The following is a 9,576-nucleotide window of genomic DNA, read 5'->3' on the forward strand; positions in this document are numbered from 1 at the left end:
CCTCTAACCTTTGTTTTTTTCAGTGAATTTCTAAGGTTTTTTATAACATGAATGAAGATGCCCATCACAATGCACAGTGGGGGTGGGGTTGAATGCAGGGCCTGGCCTGGCATTGTGCTGCCCCCATTCAAGCTTGCTGCTTCTGCCCTCCTCCTCCCTGCCATCCATTATTTATGTACATGACCCTGCTCCCTCATTACAGACATGTGTGGCTGTTATTCTGCTACTGCCCTTCCTGCCTGCACTAAACAGTTAGCTTGCTGGCCCATCCATCTCCCCCTACCCTCTGTTGTCCGAGTCCATGAACCATCTTCTCCCTTCTGCCCTGCATGGTCTGATGCGCTGCCACTGCCCTCCATTTACCTCAATGTTGCTGCCCACTGCTCCTGCTCTCTGTTCCCCAATACTATGCAGTTTCATTGTCCTCCTGCTTAGCTTCTGTGCTCAGCTTGCGCTCCCTAAACTTCTTTCCCCTGCCCTCTGATGTCTGTGTACATGCCCCTGCTCCCTCCTTTCTGCCCACCATATTCCATGGACCTGCCACCCTCCTATCTACTCTGAGTGTTCTGTGGAGCGGCCACTGTCCCTCCCACCTGCTTAGCATGGTCAGATGGCTGCTGCCTGTCCCTGCCACCTCAACCCTGCCTGTCCAAGTTCCATGCCCCTTTTTCCACCCAACTATCTTCCATGGTCCATTTTTCTGGCACTCCCTTTGGCTCTCTATGCTCTGTTGTGCTGCAACTGCACCTCCTGTGTGCCTTGCATAGTCTGTTGTGAAATCCCTTCCCCTGCCCTTTTTGAATCTGTATCTAGCCCCTGCCCCTCCCTTCTGTCCTCTATGGTATTTTGTGCATGCCCTTGCCCCCTCCCTCTTGCCCACCATGGCCGTTGTACTGACACTAACCCTTATGCTTGCCATGCATGGTCTTCTGTGCTACCACAGACCCGCCCACCTGCCCTTTGTGTTAGGGTTGCTGCCCCATACCCCCTTCCCTCCGTTGTCTCTGTGTATGCCATAATAGTCTCGCTTTTGCCCTCAATGGTTTGTTGTACTTCCAGTGCCCATCCCACCTGCCCTCCATGGTCAGCTTCCTGCTCCCTTGCCCCCTGCTCTCAATTTTCCATGTGCAGACCCCTATCCCCTCCCTCCTGCCTTGTTTGGTCCACTGTTGTTCCCCTGTCCCCTCCCTCCCTCCTACCCTTCATGGTCTGTTATGCTACAACTGTCCCTTCTGTCTGTCCACTACGGTCAGCCTGTTGCCCTTGCCACTTTCCCCTCTCCTCTCTGTTGTCCATGTGTATGGCCCTGTACCCTCCCTATTGCAATCCATGGTCTGTTTGCTGCACTGCCGTCCCGCTTGCCGTATGTGATGTAATGTAATGTAATGTAATGTAGGGGACACTTTTATAGCGCATCTATCACTCCATGGAGTATCTTGGCGCTCAACCAGATGGGAACGGTTTGGGAAAGATTGGCCAGTGGGGAACGCTTACACCAATGCTAAGCAGGCTTCGTCTGAAAGAGAAAACACCCAGGTCTTCAGCGCTTTCCTAAATTGGGTTTCATGACACAATGACATAAGGTGAGGTGGAAGCTTGTTCCATGCTCTGGATCCTAAGACAAAGAGGGATTTTCCTCCTTTGGTAGCCAATCTGAATCTGGGGATGGTTAACAGGTTCTGATTAGCAGACCTCAGGCAGCGAGTAGGGTGATAACGCTTAAAGCAACTACACAGATATTTAGGCCCCTGCTGGTGGAAGGCTCTAAATGCGATCAGCAAGATTTTAAAAAGGATCCTTTTGCCAACTGACAACCAATGTAGCACCTTTAACGCAGCTGACGCCGATGATTTCCGGGGCCAACGTAGCACTAGCCGGGCAGCGGCATGTTGGATCATCTGTAGCTTATGGAGTACGGACTTATTGACTCCAGCATATAGGCTGTTACAGTAATCCAGCCTTGAGTTTATTAAGGCTACTGCGACTGCTTTCCTGGCTGATAGAGGAAGAAGATCGAAAAACTTCCTCAAGGATTTAATTGTGTGAAAACACATACCGGCTACGGCCACCGCTTGCTGTTTAAAGCACAATTGGTCGTCAAATTTAATGCCCAGATTCCGAGCAGATGTAATAGTCTCATGGGGGGATTCGGCATCGGCTGGCCACCAGTTTCTTGGAGAGAACAGAATTCGGTTTCCAAACGGCAAGATCTCCGTTTTGCCGGAATTACATTTAAGATGATTTTGAGTCATCCATTTGAATGTGGCTGTTAAACAATTCTTAAGATTTTCCTCCGCTCCTAGCAGTTCTCCATCCAGAACCAGAATTAGCTGAGTGTCATCTGCATACGATATTGTACTGATGTTAAATGATGCGATTAGCTCAAGCAAGGGTACCATATATAGGTTAAACAAGACCGGGCTTAACCTCGACCCCTGGGGGAGTGCATTTTGAAACCGCCGCCACTGCCGAGAGTCAGATTTACCTACCTTAAGCCCGAGGAAGGCTGAAGCCATTGCCCACGCCACCGCCAAGAGTCCAGGGCTATCAAACTCCGCGCCGCCGCTCCGGGAGACTCCAAATCCCGGCAGGTACCGCGGCGGCGCGTTTGAGTGACGCGGCTGCGTCGAGGGAGCGCCAACAGCGGCGCAGAAAAGGAGGAGCACCCCGGCAGAGCGGGGGAGTGCATTTTGAAACCGCCGCCACTGCCGAGAGTCAGATTTACCTACCTTAAGCCCGAGGAAGGCTGAAGCCATTGCCCACGCCACCGCCAAGAGTCCAGGGCTATCAAACTCCGCGCCGCCGCTCCGGGAGACTCCAAATCCCGGCAGGTACCGCGGCGGCGCGTTTGAGTGACGCGGCTGCATCGAGGGAGCGCCAACAGCGGCGCAGAAAAGGAGGAGCACCCCCGCGTCGCGGGACGCCGGGCGAAGCCCGGGCAAAGGGCGGGCCCTCTGTGGCCCTCAGTGGTCAGCTGCGGGCCACGTCCCTAAGTTTAATCCTTTAAGGTGAGCACTGCACTTGGATACGAAAATGGGCGACTATACGCCTACCGCTAATAACACTGATGTATCTACCCAGGCTGTTGATACCGCTGCGTCCCTCATCACATCTTTTGAGACATTGATAGACACAGCCTTTAACGAGATTGTGGAGACAGAGAGGAGGTTTTCTATGGGACCTTTTACCTCTAATTTTATTTCGAGTGCAACCACAAATAGTTCAAGTAGTATTAACGGTAACTTGCATATAACCCCTACTGTTATTATTGTCAAGCCCTCATATCCTCCTGGTGATGTTCCTATTGTCTTAGATGACGAAGATACTGCCAATTATATGGCACTAGATCCGGCACCGACGCCACCGGCAGTTGTTGCCTTAGAACCAGCACTTATATTAACACCTCCTGTAGCCTCGCTAAATGGAAATGTTCCAACTATCATAATACCTTCACCAGATGAGGTACCTACCCTGGACAGTGTGGAATCTAGTAGTAACAAACAGGGAGGTGAAAAACGTAAACGAGGCACTACTAAGCAAAGTGCCAATAAAAGGAAACAACTGTCAATCCAGAGTAATCAGCCTACACCCCAAAGTTTGTGGAACAAACAGAAATCTACAAGGGTGCAATCCGTTTCTATGGAGGATAAAGATCAAGCAGATATGGGCAGCACTACCGTCGCATCTACTATTCACTCGAGTGAGAATTCTAATTCTGTCTGGACCCAAACAGCACTAATGGGAGATAACTATAATCTTTCAAGGCAGAATGTAAACCTTATAGAAACTATAGTGGACACCATTTTTAATCGGATAGAAAAGCAAATGATCAGTCAGTTTAATAATGTTTTTAAAAGACTTGATAGATTAGACAACTTGGTCAAAAACGGAGAAACCAAAAAGAGGGGGTCTGTTGTTCTGGATCAAATTAGGGCCGATCGTCTTATAAAAGAACTGGAATCTGTAAATCACACACTGTCAGCAACGAAACTGGATTCTTCTATTCCCTTGGGCGGGGCTGTGAGTAATCCCGGAATTTTATCACTGCATACTGTGTCTTCTACAATTCCACCTAGATCTATTGATGGAGGGCCTCATTTGACACAATCTGATTTGAACACTAGGCCTACCCCCATACCTGCTCCCAGAAAAACGACATCTCTTTCTATTATAAACCATACCAATACTGCCTCAACTAGTAAGAATGGTCTTATTCCATCAACGACTGCGCCAAGACCATCTGTTGCAAATAATACTGAAGGTATTGATAAACAAGGGTCAAACAAATTGTTTAAGCATCAGGGGCCCGCCTTACATCTGCCTCCTGACGCCTGTCCCTTTGTTTTGGTTCTTGCAGGTGTACCACAGTTGAGGGAGGGTCAGGGGGAGTCATGGGTGCAACTGAGAAACAAATGCATAGACTGGTTGTCTAAACATAAAGGTGTTGGTTATGATATCTCTAGAGAAATTTTATCGGTACGTAGGGTGTCATGGGTTGGACCTCTAACTAAGGACAAAGAAGGCGACTGCATAGTCCTTAATTTTCAGAACCCCGGGACTGTGAGGAACCTTCTTAATAGACACAGTAATTGTTCTACCATTTCCACTGTTGCAACCCTGCTACCTCTAAGCTATTTTTATAGACAAATGGCAAGACACCCCCGGCCTCTCTCTAGGCAATTTTTTCCACAACCACTACCTCAACCAATGTATCCTCATCCCTCATCTATGTATTTCCAGCCACCGCCTATGCAATTTCAACCGGCCCCATTTCCTCTTAGTATGTTCAACAGATTTGCACCTCTGTCAGACCTAGATTTGCAAGATTGACCATCTTTGCCTAGCTCTGTTGCATCATCTCTGTCACCAATTCTTGAATCTCAGGTTGTTCCCGAAGATTTATCCTCACATTTGCCTCGATTGGTTACGAGTGAAAAAAATCTGGTTTCAAATAATAAGACCCTGGACTCCAACTTATTGATTGTAAGCTGGAATATTGCAGGTCTAAAACCGAAATTAAAAATTCCTGAATGGTTAAACTGGGTTGACAACAACTGTGACATATTGATGCTACAAGAAACTTGGTGTATTACGTCTCCATTAATGGAGGGCTTCTGTTGTCATAATTTAAAAGCTTCCCCCTCTCACATGGGTAGGCCTAGTGGGGGTCTATCCATCTGGTCCAAAATAAAACCTGGGGTACAAATTAAATTGATCCCTACTTTGGGTAACTGTTTTATGGCCATTATGTATTTTAATAGAATGAAACTGTGCATTATTAATTTTTACAACAATGATTTTGTAACTCATCCTAATAATAATTTTATTTCTCTGTTCTCATTTATTGATGACATTATGGAAGGGCATAAGTATGGGTCCTTTGATGGTATCTGTATTGGAGGTGACTTCAATGCCCATATATATCGTAGTAGCCCCCCGTGTAAAAACGGTGAGGAGTTGAAAAATCTCCTAGCCTCCCGTGACTTATTAAATGTAATGGAAATTGTGGGCTCAAGTGTAAATAATATAACCACACCTACTTTTGTGGGTCATGGATGTGCATCCACGATAGACTACATATTTACATGCCCATCATTAAGTGACATAATTTTAAAAGCAGAAGTCATCTGCTCTGCTTATAGTGACCACTATCCCCTTAGAATATATTTACATAATCCGCAGGCCATGAAAGCGGCACTAAATTTAGAGAGTGGGCCAAAAAATCTGGCATTATCCACCGATAGATTAAGACTAGTGTGGAAAGGGGTAGACAATAAAGATATTTTAGCTAGAGTAATTCAAAAATATCCTGTGGTCGTAGAGACTTGTTTGTCACACTCGAGTCCCAGTGATGCTGTTGTTGAAGCCTTTGGTAACCTATGTGGGGCCATTAAAATAGAATCTTCACAACCAGCTAGGCAGAATATAGTCCAAGGCCCACGCTGGTTTGACTCCTCCTGCTCCAAGGCCAATCGGGATCTGAGGGCTGCCTTAAAAACCAACCCTAGGGATGTGTCATTGGTAAGAGATTTAAGATCAAAATATAAAATTGCCCTATACAATAGATCTGAGGCTTTGGTGATTAACCACTGGGAATCTCTTACGCGTACCGCCACGTTAAAGGACACAGCAGGCTTTTGGAGAGAAGTGAAGTCCTTAAGATCTTTTGGCTCTAGCCTCAACCCTATTAATTGCAACATAACTGGTGAGGCTTGGGTTGAGCACTTTACTCAAATCTATGCTATATCGGCCACTTCTCTAGTTATTGCCCCCCGACCTAACAGTGCTGAACCCCTGACCTTTTCATTATTGGAGGTCGAGGAAGCTATAATCGATAGCGCAAGTAACAAAGCACCCGGTCCCGATGGTCTTTCTATCGATCAGATTAAATCAATAATTAATTTTTGGGCACCTCTTTTATGCAATTTATTTAACAACTTGCATGAAACTTCTTTTCCCAAATCCTGGTCTAACAGTGTAATCGTACCAATATTTAAAAAAGGTGACAGGTTGGATCCCGCCTGTTACCGGCCGATTTCACTGATCGATAATACGTTAAAGGTCCTTGGTAGGGTGATCTTTAAGCGAATTAGGGATTGGGCTGAAGATAATAACGTTCTGCACTGTAGTCAACTTGGATTTAGAAGCCAAGTGGGCACAGTCGAACAGTGTTTAAATCTAAATTTGATCATGGCCAAATATATTATTGTTAAAAAAAACCCTCTTTATTTAGGCTTCATGGACCTGAGTTCCGCATTTGATTTTGTTAATCGTTCTAGGTTGTGGTCACTTTTGCTCGATTATGGTTTGGATGACTCCTTGGTTTATTTTCTGTCCGAGTTACATAGGGACTTAAAAGCTAGAGTACGGATCAATAATGATGGCGATCTGTCCAATGATGTTTTTATCAGCAGAGGAGTTAGACAGGGCTGCGTACTCGCCCCCCTGCTTTTTATTTTATACATTAATGGGTTGAGTAGCACTCTGAGTAAAATTACCAAGGACGTTCCAATTAAAAACGGCTCCCCCATTACTACCTTACTTTATGCGGATGATGCAGTATTAATGGGGCGAACCCCGAATGCGTTACGTATTCTAATTTCGGGGTTTGTTGCGTTTATGTCCGACCTTGGTTTAAGTACTAATTTTAAAAAATCCTTTATCATGAACTGCGGACCAAAAAAGTACAATGTCACATCAATTAAATCTGGTAATAATATTTTAAACTGCACTAGCACTTTTCCCTATTTAGGGTTGCTTTTTTCCAACTCTAGTTCATGGCAGCCACATGCTGCTTATGCGAGGAATAAAATTGGCAAGTCAATTAATTCAATTCTATCCCTCCGACAACCGAAAATGGCAGATGTGATAACACCCCTACTTAGTATATACCGCACGCAATGTCGTCCAACTGGGACATATGGAGCTGAAGTGTGGGGATACTGTAATAGCAACGGTCTGCAGTCGGAGGAAAATAGATTTTGTAGGAGGGTGTTGGGGGGAGTCCCTTGCGCCTCCACACTTATTTGTCATAATGAACTAAGATTGTCTTACATTGTTGATTTCATTAGGTCTAGGCCTGCTCTTTTTTGGATCAAGGTATGGTTAAATCCAGCAGCGTCCTTGACGCGCAGTATAATATCTGACTGTCTGTCAAGTGATAACGCCCACCACATACCTTGGTTAAATGCAGTTAAGAATAGCCTGCAGAGTGTGGGTCAGGGTTCTTTGTTTAGTTCCCCGAATTCTATTGTACCCGCCCATAAGAGTAGTATCAAACGGGCTTTACTTGACTTATATAAAGAGGATCGACGACGATCTGAGTCTACTAAACCTGGTGTTATCAGCTATCAGCTCATTATTGATTCAAGTTGTGATAATTTAACTGATTTGAATAATTTTTATAGATACTTGTCAAAACCAATAGGAAAGTGGAATCGGAGCCTTTTATTCAGGTTTCGGGATGGAAGCATAGTAAATCTGCTCAGCTTCCCGCTCGGCTACAATAAAAAATTGGAAGATTTGGACTGTCCCTGTTCTCAGGGCGGGAAACAAAGTTTATTGCACTTCTTCTTTTTTTGTGGCTTCTATAAATTGTATACCTGCCAATATTTAAGGCCGACCCTTTGTAAATATAACCTTAGAGACTTTAAGCTCGCACTAAAATTTCTCCAAATGTTGCACACCGATGAAGTGATATACATTGTAAGTTGCTTTATAAAAAGATGTGTGAAATCGAGGTCATGCTTGGAGTTTGGATAATAGATATTAGTACTTTGGCATTTTTTGCACTATTTGCACTTATTTATTTTATTGTAAATTGACCATTGATTTAGCTGATTATCAATATTGATACAAATGATTCCTGGGAGAACATAACATGAATTTTATGTCTGAGTTGTCAATTGAACAATGTTTCTCCCCTATTATCTACTTTGTACTGTACATTAGGCACTTCGCACTTTATGATACATGCTGCTTAACCCCACTTTGATAAATTAGTTTTTATCAACTTATTTGCTTGTAAACTGTTTTAAATTGCATTTTATCTGTATGTACTTTTATGGATGTCGTTAATCCGAATAAAGATCATTTGACTTGACCCTGGGGGACCCCGGAGCTGATGACCTTAGCTTCTGACTGGAATTTGCCCAAGACCGTAATTTGTCGTCTGTTGTTCAAAAAGTTCCTCAGCCAACCCAAGACTGTCCCTCTTATTCCTGCAGTCACCAAACGGTCCACTAAGATGTTATGGGAGACCGTGTCGAAGGCTGCCGATAGATCTAATAATATTAAGACAGCCTTCTCACCTTGGTCTACAGCCGTTCGTATGGTTTCTGCCGTAAACAAGAGGGCAGACTCGGTGGAGTGTTTCGACCGAAACCCAGCCTGGTTGGGATGTAGGATGTTATTCTCCTCCAAATAGTTCGTACGTTGACTATTTACGAACTTTTCAACCAGTTTGAAAACCACGGGAAGCAGGGATATAGGTCGCATGTTGGAGAGGGTCGTTGGGTCAGCCATTGTCTTTTTTTGGAGGGGCTTAACTGCTGCGAGCTTCCACTCAGCTGGAATTACTGCTGTGGCTAGCGATGAGTTGATAAGGTCATTAATATTGGGATTAACAACCTCCACCGACGCCTGCAGAACTAGGGGTGGACAAGGATCAAAAGGAGATCCAGATTTGCTGGCCAAGATGGCATTAGATGTCTCCTCGATGGAGATAGGTGTGAAGGATTCAAAGCGTGAAGTTCCTCTAGCTGTTTCAACTCCATCAGCCCGCTCTAAGCTGCATGGAGAAGAAGACGGCGGGGGGAAGGTCTTCACAATGTCGGCAATCTTATTGTCGAAATAGTCGGCAATTGAATTGCAGAGATCCTGCGAAGGGGGTATCTCTTGAGACAAAGCTGATGGATTCATGAAATCCTTTACTATTTTAAAAATTTCCTTTTGTCTAGAGCCTACTGTAGATATAGCCTGTAGGTAGTGAGCTTTCTTAGCTGATTTGATCCCAGCATGATAGTGCCTTCTGGCTGCTTTATAGGTATTGCGAGCAGTTCCCTCGTACTTCCTACG

Source organism: Lissotriton helveticus, chromosome 5_1 (genome assembly GCF_964261635.1).
Source record: "Lissotriton helveticus chromosome 5_1, aLisHel1.1, whole genome shotgun sequence".
NCBI classification, from domain to species: domain Eukaryota; kingdom Metazoa; phylum Chordata; class Amphibia; order Caudata; family Salamandridae; genus Lissotriton; species Lissotriton helveticus.